Raw genomic sequence first — 16,151 nt, forward strand, 5'->3', positions numbered from 1 at the left:
CAAAAAAGTGACATCCCTTGGACAGTTCATATTTAAATTTGGCAACGGAAAATAAAAATCTGCAATCTAGAAGAGTTCTCATTTAAAGACAAAGATCAAATAACAAGAAATAACTTTCATTATATATTAAGTGCTTAATATAGACCTTTTTGGAGAATTATTTTTCATTTTTTTCATTCCTATATCTTCACGTGTGAAAACTATAACTAATACTTTTTACGTATGAAATTACAAGGTCTCCCATCGTGCCATGCAATGGTTGAATTGTGCGTGCCAACAGAAATTATCACTTCAGCAATGATCTAATGCATTTCTACAAAGGATTTGTTTTGTAGTCAGATATGATCAAATAAAAGTTTACCAAAATGTCAAAAATGTAATTTATTGCTACATATTAAGTGATAGGGGGGTGCGTGGCCTGGGCCTGACGTCCCGCTTGCCAAAGGAAAGTGAAGCGTCTCTCATAGCCTCTCCTTCCCAGGTGTAGTGATCGCCGCAGGACCACTGTCTCGCTCTGCGGGGCAGGAGGTTACTTGCATATGGCCTCTCCTACACTATTGTGTCCACAGCAGCACCTTCACGCGGTGCCCCCTGTTTTAACAGAGCCTGCTGTGTGGCGCGACCGAGTACCCGGCGGTATAACTGGGTGGGCAGACTGGGCTCATTAGCCTTGGCAGTCTAAGAGAAGGGAAACTCTGACCCCAAACCCGGGCGGATGAAGCTCGTTAGCCCTGTCAGGCAGTTCATCTAGGAGAAGGAAACTCTGATTCAAAACCAACCAAGTCCCATCCATTGGATTATGGCTCCACTGCCTTGTGGATATCTTCGGGAGAAGGAAAGGCTACGGGAGTAAACCCAGACAGAAAATCAGGAGTGGAGCCCCTAAGGCGGCTGGGGGTCGACTACGACCTCCTTCCGGCAGCTCCTGCATCCAAACTGGTGCCAAATGTCATGCTCAGCATTCCTTTGGACCCCACCAGCAAGGACAAGAGGGGGATCCTGACGTCTGGGCAGCCCAGGATCTCCATATTCCACGCCCAGGCTTGCGCCCTGGAGAGGACTCTCCAGTCTCGCTACTGAGTGAGGAAACAACACGGAAGCTGACAGTTTACGGGTTATAAGTCCCACCCGATTGGCGTAGGGAAGGGGCGCCACGGGTCAGCTTTGACGGTGGGAGGGATCATCGTGTCCCACTGGCCAACTATCGCCCGCCTCAAGCCGGGCAGCCCCCGGTCAATAAGGTGTTGACCCGCCATCGTCTGCCTGCTCCAGTGGGTGTCTGGAGCTCAGTGTGTTGTTCAGCATGACAAGCAGACGGTAATTCCACACCAGACAAAAGAAACAAGAAACCAATAAAGAAGACTCCAGCTCTTCGATTTGCAAGCTGGAATGTGCGCACCATGTGTACAGGCATCTCCGACGACCTCAGAGAAGTGGACGACACCAGAAAGACGGCCATCATCGATAGAGAACTCACCAGACTAAATATCAGCATAGCTGCCCTCCAGGAAACCAGGCTCGCCTCTAGTGGCTCCCTCAGAGAGGAAAACTACACCTTCTTCTGGAAGGGTCGAGAACCTGAGGAGCCCCGTCAGCACGGAGTGGGCTTTGCCATCAAAAACAATCTCCTGGCCTCGGTTGAACCTCCAACAGGGGGCACTGAGCGTCTCTTGTCCATCCGCCTCACCACTACTTCAGGTCCTGTCAACATCATCAGTGTCTACGCCCCAACCCTCACGTCATCAGAAGACGTGAAGGATCAGTTCTATGGGCAGCTGGACGAACAGATCAAAGGATGCCCCAAAAATGAACCACTATTCCTCCTCGGCGACTTTAATGCCAGAGTAGGTGCGGACCACGAGTCCTGGCCTACCTGCCTCGGATATCATGGCACTGGAAAGACCAACGAAAACGGCCAGAGACTGCTGGAGCTATGCACCTACCATGGCCTGTGCATCACAAACACCTTCTTCAAGTGTAAGCCACAACAAAAAGTGTCATGGAAACACCCCAGATCTCATCATTGGCACCAACTCGACTTGGTCATCACCAGGCGCTATGCCCTTAACAGCGTCCTCTCCACCAGAACCTACCACAGTGCAGACTGTGACTCCGACCATGCCCTTGTGAGCAGCAGAGTGCGACTACAGCCACATGTGCTACACCGCACAAAACCAAAAGGATGTCCTCGCATAAACACTGCACAGATGTCAGTCCCTGCCAAGGTGGAGGAGTATGTGTCTGCCCTGAACAAGGCTCTCCAGGACCTGCCTGAGTATGACGCTACAGCCAAGTGGAACGCCATGAAGGGTGCCATCTACAGTACAGCTATGTCAACGTTTGGCAAGAAGGAACGACCCAGCCAGGACTGGTTCAATGCACACCTATCAAGGATGGAACCACAAATCGAGGAGAAACGAAAAGCCTTCATAGCTTACAAAAAATGCCCTAATGAACGGACGCTTGCTGCTCTCAGAAGTGCCCGAAGTAACACCCAACGCATTGCTAGACAGTGTGCGAACGAGTACTGGCAACAACTGTGTGAAGGGATCCAGCGAAGTGCCGAGTCCGGACACATCCAAGGCATGTACAGTGGCATCAAGAAGGCTCTAGGCCCTACAGTGAAAGGGGTCGCTCCCCTGAAATCCCTGACGGGAGAGAAGATCACAGACCGTGGGCAACAGATGGCCAGATGGGTGGAGCACTACTCAGAACTATACTCCAGAGAAACGTCAGTCACTGATGCAGCCCTCAGCAGCATAAAGAATCTGCCCACCATGGAAGAGCTCGACAAAGTGCCAACCTTAGAGGAGCTCAGCAAAGCAATCGACTGCCTTCCAAACGACAAAGCACCAGGTAGTGACAGCATCCCACCCGAAGCTATCAAACGTGGAAAACCAGCATTGATTAAACCACTGCACGAGCTACTTTGCCGCTGCTGGGAGGAAGGAGTAGTCCCCCAAGACATGCGTGATGCCACAATTGTGACCCTTTACAAAAACAAGGGCGACCGCAGTGACTGTAATAATTACAGAGGAATCTCGCTCTTGAGTATTGTTGGTAAAGTGTACGCCCGCATCATACTCAACAGGCTGCAGTTGCTGGCAGACCGTGTGTACCCGGAATCACAGTGCGGCTTCAGAGCAGGCAGGTCGACGACAGACATGATCTTCTCCCTACGACAACTCCAAGAGAAGAGCAGAGAGCAAGGTCAACCACTCTACATGATGTTCATCGACCTCACCAAGGCCTTTGACTTGGTCAGCAGGAAGGGCCTTTTTGAACTTCTGAGTAAGATCGGTTGCCCCCCAAAACTCCTCAGCATGATAATCTCTTTCCATGCAGATATGAAGGGAACAGTCCTGTATGATGGATCATCCTCAACTTCCTTCCCAATTAACAGTGGTGTGAAGCAGGGCTGCGTGCTGGCACCAACACTTTTTGGGATCTTCTTCTCCCTGCTCCTGTCCTACGCCTTCGACACGTCCACGGATGGCATATATCTACACACCAGGTCTGATGGGAGCCTGTTCAACCTGGCACGACTGCGCTCAAAGACCAAAGTGAGAGCTGTGCTCATCAGGGAGATGCTTTTTGCAGATGACGCAGCTCTTGTGGCCCACACCGAGGAAGCCCTCCAGAGACTGGGAGACCGTTTTGCTGTTGCCTGCACGCAGTTTGGTCTCACAATCAGCTTGGAAAAAACAAATGTCAGCGTGCAAGATACCACCATTGCCCCTTCAATCAAAATCAACGGTGTCACCCTGGAAGCAGTCAACAACTTTACCTACCTAGGGTCAACCATCAGCAACACTCTCTCGATTGATATGGAGCTGGACAGAAAGCTTGGAAAGGCAAACACCATCATGGCTCGATTAACAAAGAGGGTTTGGGAAAACAACGCGCTGACAGAGCACACCAAGGTCCGAGTCTACCAGGCCTGCGTTCTCAGCACCCTTCTATATGGAAGTGAGACGTGGAGTACCTACATGAGGCAAGAACGCCGGCTCAACTCCTTCCATATACGGTGCCTAAAACGCATCCTGAAAATCAGCTGGCAAGACCGTGTTCCACACAGCGAGATCCTGCAGCGTGCAAGTACCCCCAGCATGTACTCCCTGCTAATTAAACGCCGCCTTCGATGGCTGGGTCACGTCCGACGCATGGAGGATGGAAGGCTGCCAAAGGACATCTTATATGGACAGCTGGCCACTGGCATGAGAAGAGTTGGACGCCCCTCACTCCGTTTCAAAGATGTGTGCAAGAGGGACATGAAGGCATGCAACATTTCACCCGATGGCTGGGAAGAGCTGGCTGAGGACCGAGGCACCTGGAGACTGATGGTAAACAATGGCATATCAGTCGCTGATGCGAGGAGAGGCCAGTTGGTGGCAGAGAAACGTAAGAGAAAGAAGAACGCAACAGCAACCACAGTAATGCAGACTTCCCAGTATGTCTGCACCAACTGCAGTAGGGACTGTCACTCACGTATAGGCCTGCACAGCCACAGCAGACGTTGCCAACAGAGACAGGCAACACCCCAAGGGCGCTATTCGCATGGTCTTTCGAGACCGAGTCGCCAATGATGATGATGATGATGATGATGATGATGATGATGATTAAGTGATACCAATCTTGCCGTTCGTTTACGTTGCTGACATATAAATAATCCACCAGTGCATGAAAAGTGTGGACAGTCTACCGAATAGGTGTGGGATGGTATGCTGAAGAGTGACTAATTTTCTAAGCTTCGATGCATAAGAAATTGTGTCCTTATAATTAAAGAAAACGTCCTTTTTCCTTCATAAATAACAGATAAATGTCATCTTTTGGTACAAAAATCTTTATATTTTAAGTCACGTCTGTAAATTAACACAGTTTTGTTTTGTTTTCTTTAATACACGATTAGATATATTCCGTATTAACGTAAGAACGAATATTTCTAACAACCCTATAACGATTTAGTAATGTCAGAATTTTTAACTTACGTAAATGAACGAACAGAGTGTTTACCCACCAATAGCGTATTGACAATCTAATCGAATATTTTAACAATTTGGGCAATTTCATAATACATTTTTAAAAGCTAATTTATCGACTTTAAAATTATTTTCAATAAACAAACAACACCCGCTTAATTTTTGCAAATAAATTATAGTAAGGCGTGTTAGAAAATACATCAGAACAATTATGTAAACGATGAATTCCTAGCTGTAATAGAAGTGCTTGTATGTACCTTACTACAATCCGTTGAAACAAATTGAAATAGTATTTTTCCTCCACGTTCAATTCACGATAGGTTTACTCATATATAATTGCTTATGGTGAACGGGTATTATATTCTGCAGATAAATTTCAAAACATGACACTTCAATATATTCAGGAAATATTTTTCTTTGTTTGCATATTAATATGCAGTCCTAGCATACAAATTATTTATTTCAGAAAGGTATCCTAATTATAGTTTATTATTATAATATAAATCCAGCACACTAAAATGTGAAAACTGAAGTTCTAAAGCAAATCTGTCAAACGATTCTCGGCTTAACTCGTTTAACTGAAACACACATAACTTTTACCGTTTGTTTGCAAAGAGGAAGAACCTAAATTGGGTTATATTAGCATTTTCAATAAAAACCATTGCTGAATATATATATATATATATATATATATATATATATATATATATATATATATATATATATATATATATATATATATATATATATATATATATATATTAGAATGACATCCTTTATACAAAAATATTGTAAGATTTTGTGCATATTCAATCCCATCTTGGGAAAATTATGAAAATAATTTGTAAAGAAAAATGCACCTAGTATGTTTAAGCTTGTCGCCAAACTTTGCAAGAGTTTTAAAAAGAAAAAGTACTGAATCCTTTATAAGAAATCACCGAAAGTAAGAAATATTGTGAATCTGAATTTAGTAGTAGCTATTTCATACTGGGTTTAAAATTCCTAATACATTAACACAATACCTATAAAATATCATTTCATCAAAAACAATAGGATGTACGTCTGATTGTAATAAATGATCGAAGTTTAATTTCTCTCACCATTTAAAATATTCATAGCAACGTGCATTGTAATAATTTACTTTGAATTTATTTATTTATTTATTTATTTATTTATTTTTACTCAAAGCTTCTTTTTCTTACGTCGTTTCGTTGTCAGAGACATCACATCTGTCTTCACATTATCTCGCTTCATATTGTATTTAGTTCGTCCTCATTTGATGTTTAATCATTATTTACATTAGATAATTTTGCCAAGCTTTCTGCTTTGGATAAATTGAAGTAGTGTCAGAAAGATTCATTGTTGCCTATTAAAATTACATATAGATAAGCCGTTTTAATTTGTAAATGTGTTACTATACATTCAACTTTGGAATCCAAAATAAACACACACACACACACACACACACACACATCTATCCACTTCAGCAAGCACGCGCTAAAATCACTTTTACTCGTTTTTGAATACCCAGGAATGTAACTAAAGCAAAAGAACCATGTTATTATCTCACTTGCATCTATCGTTGCACGGATGCCATAGTTTCTGTTCTGATATGCCGAAGCTGAAGACCAATCCAGGTTCATGCCAGGAGTCAAAGCGGTTGGAGCGAGGCGAAGGTCAGTGTATTTTATGTTGTCTGCTTCAGGGCCAGTGCCTGCTGTATATGCTACCATTTCATGATTGGATGTATACCTTAAATATAGAACAGAAAAGTATATCTGAATTTAGATTTCATTATGATTAATATATCTATTCTCCGTAAGGACTGCGTAAGAATCATAGCGTGTTATTTTTGTCCATACAGATGTCCTGCTTAGTGTTGGATTTGTGCCAGTTTCTCATGTATTCTTGATCTCTTTCTGCGTAACGGAATATGCCTCTCACGGTTTACAGTTTTTATGGAAATACCATCGTACAGTTGATGAGGGAGATTATGGGTTATGAATTCAATGACAAGAAGGCTAGGAACGAAATTTCATCAATATACCGTTATCTCACTGAAACACAAATGACGCGTTACGTTACTTCATCTCATCAGCGAATCAGACCGCTCGTCCACGTGACGGGAAGGCATAATCCTTTCAGACTCTCGTTTGGCGAAGATCTCGGGGAACCACTTGAGATGTTTGGTTGAAAGAAACAAAAGTTAACTGGTAAAGTTTCAAGAGATTGGCAGATGTTTGGTATCACTGCGAAATTCAAAGAGAAATTACTGCTAACTGCTATCATCACTTACCATTGAAAATTGACCAAAGTTCAAGAGACTGTTAAACTGGATATGCTTATACGACATTTTGAAGGCGATAGGAAATGAAATTAAGACAGATTTACTTTTTAAAAACTGATTTAAAGTCCTTATAATACAACGTCTTGGTACCCAAACCGGGCAGATTACCGAATCCGACCCCTTGATGTTCTGCAGCATGGTTAACTGCATTTAAACTGGAATTGTTCTCGGTAGTGCACTTTCCATATTCCTACATATTTTGCATATAAATTCTTTATAGATCGTCACAGTAGATCGTTTGCAAATGAAACGTTATCCTTTTTTTGTCCTGTACATAATGATCAAAATACTCAAATCTCTTATTTAGCGAATCATGATTTGAATACCACTTAAAACGGCGGTTATACAGTACAATTGTTTTTCTTAGAACTCAAAATATAAATTGATTGGTGCAAAATAGAGAACATTTGATGAATATTTTGTGTTTTCATGCGTGTTTCAAACGCGATGTAAGTAATTACCTTCATTTATATTAATAACATTAATTACATGCTTCACCAAACCCATCCAGCGCCACCTGCCTCCCGTTTACGTTCAACTCAATTTAATTAACTGAAATTCATGAGAAAATTAAACAGTAAAAAAACTATCGTTTTATTATTTTATCCCTCTCTCTCAACAATCATGAATGTATATACGGTAACTACATATGTGCATAGAAAGTTTGAATATTACTCTTTCAAGAATTACATACGATGTACGATGACTCTGAAATTGTAATTGATATACGAGCGTATGTAGATCTGAACACACACACACACACACACACACACACACACACATATATATATATATATATATATATATATATATATATATATATATATATATATATATATATATATATATCTCTTAGTATAGGACCTAAAATGACCTACTAAAATACAGAGAGAAGGAAAAAGTTGATGCCATTTATTATCCTGACCTATCATCCATATATCCACAAAGCAGGTAAAATCATCGGGGAAACACTGGCCCGTCGTGTAATCGTGTGACACAAGTGTTAATCCTCCCGAACAGACATGTAGTAGCCTCCAGGAGACCAATAAAACCTCAAGGACATCCTCGTCAGGGCGAAGCTAACGCCAATCACTAATCAAGACCACCCTATTAACTCTGGCCCCTGTGGCCATAAAAGGTGCAAAACCTGTCAACATATGATACAGACCAGCACATATTTTAGCACAGCGACTAGTGAAAAACTAAACATATATGGTCCAAACAAAACGTGCAAAACAGAGAATGTAATTTATCTCATCACATGTAAATTCTGTAGCCTTCAGTATGTCGGAGAAACTGAAAAGCTACACAAAAGGATCAATCTTCACAGATCTGATTGGATGACAAAGAAGTTATACAGAAGTTCAGTAGGAGAACACTTCTCCTGCGGCCACACTTTCAGTGATATAACACTTACTGCAATTGCTTACAACCCCAAGTGGAGTGCCGAAACCAGAAAAGAAAATGAACCTTACAGGATACGCCGCCTTAGAACAACAGAAACCAAGCGGTTTAAACCAAGAAGACTAGAAAAAGACAGCCACCCACAAATAAAATCACCTTTTGCAGCTGGCACACTTCTTTTAAATAAATCTCTAAATATGCGTAGCAGTCACACAGTAGCCAATAATTATTACCATAGCAATTAAATATTTGGGATATAATTTGCGCTTACATAAATTTACATAAAATAGCAGATGGTGATAGGGCATATTGATTTCTAGGTCAATATAAAACATTTTTCAGCATCCGCATCTATTATGATGTAAACTAGTTGAAACAAAAAAGCTGTTATTCATGTAGAAATAGTCATGTAAAGTTTTGTAACCTCAACGAATTTTCTGAAAGTTTTCCTTTGTTTTGCTACTGTTTTATATTTGCCTTTGAAAAAGTCTCATTTGGAGCCGAAAGTGCTCAGGTTAGTTAGAAACTAGATTTTTTACTGTTTGTTGTCAATTTATTGCATTTATCTTACTCAATACGTAATCCCTTGCTGGATCCAGTGCACTTGAAAGGGCTGTTATTTGGCATATGATTTGTATTCTCAAAATATAGATACATATGTATGCATGTATGTGTGTGTGTGTGTGTGTGTGAAATTTTGACTGGTAAACATTTTGTTATGCTGCTGTTGTTGTTATTATTGATGTTGCTGTTTTTCTTCATTTCATTTTCACTCACCATCCGATGTAATCGCCGGGATAAACCGTCATCTGGGCACCACTTGGAACATTAAGTGTAATTAACATATCTGTAACAGCTGAAAAAAGACGATAAAGACACACATTTTAACGCCTCCATGATTTAAGTTTGTACACTGTCTTTTGATTTCCATCATTCATGGGTCAAGAATGAAAGTAAAGTGAGTGGAGCAGAAATAGCAAACGAAGAAAAGAATGAGGAGGAAAGAAAGAAAGAAAAGAGAAAGACTGTAGACAAAGAAAACTACACTAGTAGGCCTAATTGCCATGTTGATATCATGCAATAACGAAAACAACGACACAGCCGATTAAGAGCAGTGGTAGTGGTAGGGACCAGAAATAAAGGATAAGAATCGATTCCAGCAATGCAATTCAGATCAAATGTAAATTTCACTAAGGACAATGAGTCAATAAATTTTAAGGCAATTTGATAAATATGAGTGCAATTTGAACAAATAAATGTTTTCTCCAGTGCTAATGATGCAACATATACTGATATTTGTATTGTGTAATATCTAGTACAGAGAACCTTTCTAATAAATTTGTCTCCTCCGAATTCTACAGTTGTTTGAAAATGCATCTATTGTTTTGTTTTCATTCGTTGCTAACTTTGTTACTCGAAAAAAGTGACAGAGAACGTACAGACTATACAATGCACAAAGGTGTTGATCTTGTTTTTTGTTGTCGATTTTGTATTTATCACATGTAAAGATAGTAAAATGAATCACTATTGAACTACATACATGCCACAAATTCATTGGAACCAGCAAGTTTGTAGGCAGTTCCGGAAGTTGACCTCCACACCTCGAACAACATTGTCCCTGTGTTTTGCTTAATAAAAGCTTGCCATTGCTTAACGATTCCGCAACATGGGAACTGATATACCGAATCTGCTGCTAGATAGGCAAAACCTGCAAGATCAAACCAAAATTATGACTAAAATTATTGACTTGGAAGTTTTTTTTATCATATTGCAATTTTGGAAAGTAAAAACAATCATTTTAATCACAATATCTATCAAAGGTCACGACCTAAGGTAAAATTCACATGTTTCTCAGATAGAATCAGATTTTGTTAGAGGAATTATTTCCAAATCTGTGGAATTCGCCTATCTCTCTCTCTCTCTCTCTCTCTGCAACACCACAATTAATACTGAATTTCCACAGCTGTGGTATGGATTGAATCCTTTCCCATCGTAAAAGGAACTGATTTTTGATTAATTTTCAATAATGATACTAACAGTGTTTGGGTTTAATTCCCAAATGATATAATACTTACATCCTTTTTATAAAGTATGATGCACATTTATTGTCCTTCAGTATGCATTCGATTGTCGTTTCATGAGACAAAGAACAAATACAAGCCTTTTATTTTCTGCAAGATAACTTGCACCATATTTATGGAATCTATACAACAATGGAAAAAAGACTACAATTGCCAACCTATAGTGTCATCAATGGACGAGTTGTACATGTACGGCTGGTTTTGTCCTATGAAGTCCACGGCGGTACATTCTGAAAGTAAATAAAAAACACACAGACACAATATATATATATATATATATATATATATATATATATATATATATATATATATATATATATATATATATATATATATATATATATATATATATATTCATTCTGTGGAATCATTTACGGCTATGTTCAGATTCAATTTTAAAGGAATCATTTATTTACATTATTAGAATTACAAAGAGGCAAAGAGTTCATTGATTTCTTGGATACAAACACTGCTTTGCGATTATTGTTAATTCATGCAAAGACGTTCTAGATTATATTATTGTGATACATCAAGACTGTTGGTAGTTCAGCACATTCATGACTATTGGTACATCAGCACATTCAGTATTATTGGAATTCAGTCAGAACATTCTATGATGAGTAGATTGTTCCATCTAGTACCACAAGGCTACAAATTTTCTATATTGTCAGGTTGTCGTCAAGGAATTAAGGCAGATATCTGAATACAACATAGCAAGTTTGTCTGTGGTAATGATATTCATTTTAAAGTCATTCATTAATTCACAAAAGGTTACTTTAAAGAGCAGGCACTCAAAATCATCGAAATGACCATATTAGATATTGTCAAAGACTCTTGATTGTCCTACAGCACATCGACGTTATATGTTTATACATTGGTTTAATTGATCGATACATGTTAGAAAATTAGAGACAAAATAATAAATGGAATTAGCACCAAAATATGTGTCGATTCAGATTAAAGACGTATTTAATGTACCGTAATTTGAGTTCTGTAATGTTTACATTTATGACTGACATTAAAAGTGCTGATCAATTTGCATCTTTCTTACAATTATGAAATGTCATTGTTATAAAATATTTTTTGAGAAATGCCACAGATACTTGGACAAGGTTTTGCTTTTCCAAAGCCAGGTGTGCTAAAGGGCCTATAACAGTCGCTTTGCGACCCTGAAAAGGTAACATAACACCTGAAAATGATTTAAATTAGATAACAATCTATGAGATTTTGATTTTCCAAAATATTTAAATAAGGAAACACTGCTTTTCAAACAGAAATATTGACAGAAATATACATGGTCACTTGGCTGAGATACAATAAAGGATAGTTCTCCGTTGTACTAAAAAATACATTCTATAAAAGTGTGCATAGCATTTATTCCTAAAGGTCAACATATGCGCTTTATAAATAAGGCTCAAATCACAAAAGTCTTTAAATTTTGGCACTACATTTTCACAATTTCCAGGAAGATTTTCTTTACCAAAAATTGTGATTAAAATATGTAGTGGCTTGGTGAAATAGTGATAATGCAAAGTTTGTATAAATCAAACAATTCAATAAATCAATTCAATAAATAAAGATGAATTACATGATTGGGTGCTCAAACGCTCTGCATTATAAGCAGTCGGGATCACACTTTATGGAACAGTTCATTAGTATTTCATTCATGCATAATTACTTCCATTATTCAAATAAGTACATTGACATGTATGTCGATTTTCCCCGGCAAAATAACGTAAAGGAATTTATTTGTTGTTTTAAATATGCAAAATCAGCTAGGGTTTCTGATTAGTGTTTCAAATAATGACAACATTAAACAATTAATGTTCAACTAAGATGCAGTTATTCAACTCACTATAGCCAACGGTAATAAGAGCGAGGACATCAAAAAGTCGCATGCGATGAAAAAGTACAGCAGTTTAGAATACGTATGATAAATAAATATGGAAACCATAATCCATGAAATAGGTACCAAACTTAAGACACGCGGCTCAGTAAACTTTATGTACACTATTAATATGAATTTGTGACATACTAATATCTATTCGAAAGAGACTGTATTGATTTCTTGCCTGGTGGACACAACTATGTCATATAGCTTATTGTAAAACGGAATATCAATCTTTCACTTTTTGCCCAGTCACTTTCTCCGTCTGTTTATATTCGTCGGCCCGTCTTTCTCCTTGTTTGATTTCTCTGCATGTCCAGTGATCAATCATTATTTTTCACGTTATCATATCGGAATAGCCTCAACTTTGACGGTAAAAAATATTGAAAATATCTCAGTATTCTATCAAATTTGTGCTTTGTTTTTTTTTACTTCTCTTGTTTAAAGAACTTTACGAGGAAGAGAGATTAGTCTATTTGGTTAATTATCCATTTTGGGTTAATTTCTTACTGTTAAAGACACAATAATAGCACGAAACATTATTATTATTATTATTATTATTATTATTATTATTATTATTAGTAGTAGTAGTAGTAGTAGTAGTAATAGTAGTAGTAGCAGCAGTAGTAGTAGTAAGAATGAAGTTGAGTAGAAATATGCACCACTGAATATTCGGTCATGTTTTTGTCTTTATTATTTTAATGTACTTGTAAGACTTAAAACATATTTGGAACTATATGTACGCGTTTCTTACTATAACATTTCTTTCAGAATATGTTTCGTTTCAATAAACCACTTTTTAAACATACCACATATATAACTGTATGCGCGGAAAGATTGTTATTATGCAATAAGATACGGGAATATTCTTTATTTAAGTCTCACCTCTATAAATTAATTACCTATACAAAAAGATAATATTAAAACATACAATGACATAATTAATAGTTAAGGGAGACATTTCAACAATGACGTTATATTATTTATAAGTTAAAGCGTCTGCAATAATTAAAAACGTCATAGAAAGTTTTGGTACTGGTTTTCACAATATTCTGGTTCTACACGTAAATATTTATCAACTTTTTTCATCATCGTAAAAGGGTCTTTAGAAGACTTTGAAATGTGCATATGCAATCTATTCATGAAAAGTGACGTGAAAGCAATCGTATTCTTAATTAATAAAATATTTGTCTTCAAGCAGGAGTTGAAATGAGTTTACAAGAACTCGGTGAGGTTAGATAATCACGATATGGGGATTTGTCTGAGCAGCAGAAAGGGTGAACAGACCACTTGTTGGAAGGTCCATTTTTGAAAAATAAAGCTTTCTACGAAAAATGAAAAAAGAAAGGTCAAATAACGTTAAACTAAAACCTCTAACTAAAACCGAGAGTTTCTCTAACTGAGTTAGTTTTTTTTTTGTTACTTCATCTTTGTCGTTTGTGTTTTTCAACCTGTTGCAAGGGTTACTGAAAGAGTTGCAGAAGCTACTGAAGGTCTACTTCCAGCATTAAGACAAACTGCTGAGCAGACTGAAAAGATAGCAAGAAGAACCAAACAGACGACAAAGTTGCCGCTCAGCCTAAAAAAGAAATACTTGAAGGCACTGTTGGTGGAGAACCAGAAACAAAACAAAAAAAAAAATCTGAATATGCTTATAAACCAATGTCAGAAGAAGCCTGGTAGAAGTGCATATATCGAATAAATCAAGGAGGCGATCAAGTCAGAGATGATGATCTTAATTATATGGCATGTAAAGATGAAATAGATAAGCATTTTTCAAATGTACAGCAATATGTTAAATCTAAAAGACAAACAAGAAAACAAAAACAACTTGAAGATTAATCTCCTCAACAACAATTAGATGAACTTAGAGGTAAATATAAAAATAAGGGTTTACAAACTATCGAAGATATTGCTACAAATTATGATACAATGGGAAAATATGTAAGAACAAAAAATGTTAAATCTTGGGCAAACGATGATTGGATTTAAAATGTATATCTAGTCAAATCTAATTGAACTTCTACCATTAATGATGCGGATTTTGTTTAAGGATGATGTAAGGAAAGAAAAAGAACCTGAACAACCTAAGCCACAATGTTTTTCTCCTCAACCACAATCTCCTAAACCTAAACAAAAACCACAAATTATAACTGAACCTGAAGTTAGAAGTGAATTTAAACCTGAGACGTTAGACAATTTAAAATATAATTTCTCTCTCGAAAAATGAATAGATCTTGTGGTAAATTATGATGAAAGAGATACATATTTAAAACCTAAATATGTTAGATCTTTTACAAAAGATGATTGGATTAACAGTCTAGTTTTCATCAGAACCGGTTTAACACCTGATAATAAAGATGAATATGTTCAAAAGTATTGTAATGTGGTTAAAATGATATAAGAGAAAGTGAACAAGAACCTACAGCAAAAGATCTAATTGATGAAACTTATGAAAAATATTTTGACTCAAAAACAGGAAGTGGTTTAGGAATTTGTCCTGACAGTGTTCTTGCCAATGTTGATCGATTAGAAATTCTGATCGGAGGAAAACGCACAGGAAATAATTCTCCAGAAATTATTAATGAAATATCTGATATTTGCCGAATATTATTTATAGGTGGTGTTATTGATCGTAACATTTATCATTCTCTCATTAATGAAATTGTTGATGATTATCACAGTGATTGAAAACTAATAATTAATCAACTTGTAATTTAAAAAATGATTATGCACAATGCTCAACGTGGACCTGTAATAGTTATGGTAGTAAATTCACAATTACCGACATATAAAGCAACTTATGGAGATAGACTTGGATATATCGTTTCTGGTTTATTCAGAAGGATGGCTCCAAAAGCAGTACGGATTGCAAAACTATTAGGGATGAAAGCTATTGAAGCTGTTCGAGGTAAAGCATTAAGTTTTGTTGGTAATCATGCTGGTAAAGCATCTTCATCAGTCAAAGAACGATCAGCTAGATTAGTACGAAAACCTCAAAAACCACAACCAGTAAAACCACAACAATTACCCTTCCCAGCACTGACGTTATTACTGTAAATATTAGCAAAATAATAAATCAAGCTGCTAATGGAAAACTAGGAGAATATGCTGTTAATGAAATTGCAAATGAAAAATTAGCGAAGTTGACTAATGAAAAATTAGCTAAGTTGACTAATGAAATTATGCCGGTAAATACAAGTTTTATTTCAGGAAGTGGAATTTCAAGTTAACTTGGTCTTCGTGTTAGACAATAATATTTATAATTAAAATGTTTAAACGCATATCCAATCCAGCATTTGATATAGACGCACCAATTCTTAAAGATGAATCTATATTATCAATATTATTCTTATAATGCACGGGTACCAAATCAACGTGAAAGAAATGAGTTACAAGTTCTAGATACAAGTAGATATTTCTTACCTGCCGAAGCTTTTATTGAGGTAGAA

The sequence above is a fragment of the Sinohyriopsis cumingii genome, chromosome 2 (genome assembly GCF_028554795.1).
Source record: "Sinohyriopsis cumingii isolate HCF-2022 chromosome 2, ASM2855479v2, whole genome shotgun sequence".
In the NCBI taxonomy this organism is placed as follows: domain Eukaryota; kingdom Metazoa; phylum Mollusca; class Bivalvia; order Unionida; family Unionidae; genus Sinohyriopsis; species Sinohyriopsis cumingii.